We start from the raw sequence: 740 nt of genomic DNA on the forward strand, positions 1-740 counted from the left end.
TATATACATGCACCATACAACATATAAATATAATATATATCTATATATATATATAATAAATATTATATTATATATATATATATTAAAAAAATATATTTACAAAATGCACTCATACAACATATAAATAAATAATAAATAATTATATAATATTAAATTTTATATATATATATAAATATAAAATAAAAATAAAGGAGGGGAGAGGAGAAAAGGGGGGGGAGATGAGAAGAACAGAGAGAGAGAAGAGGAAGAGAAGGGAGGTAGATAAAAAATAAAAAATAAATCTTTACCACACGCACACACAAAGACACAGAACACACACACACACTCACTCACACACCCCCAAAAAAAACACCACACCAAACAAAACACCCACACACACACCCATACCCACACACACACACAATATATAATATATTATTTATATATAATATATATATGTATATAATATATTAAATATATATATAAAATATCTTAAAATATATTATTTAAAAATATATATAATATAAATATTATATAGTAATATATATTGTAAATTTATAAATAAATTATAATATATATATATATATATTTATATATATATATATTACTTAAACACACACACACACATATATACAATAAACAATTTTAATATAATATATATATAAAATTATATATTAAATAAATTTTATATATTTATGTGTGGTGGTGTGGTGTGTGTTTTTGGGGTTTTTGTTTGTAGAAAAATAAAAAAAAAATATATA

The sequence above is a fragment of the Penaeus japonicus genome, unplaced genomic scaffold (genome assembly GCF_977035675.1).
Source record: "Penaeus japonicus unplaced genomic scaffold, GWHDUDI00000001_assembly GWHDUDI00000038, whole genome shotgun sequence".
Lineage (NCBI taxonomy): Eukaryota > Metazoa > Arthropoda > Malacostraca > Decapoda > Penaeidae > Penaeus > Penaeus japonicus.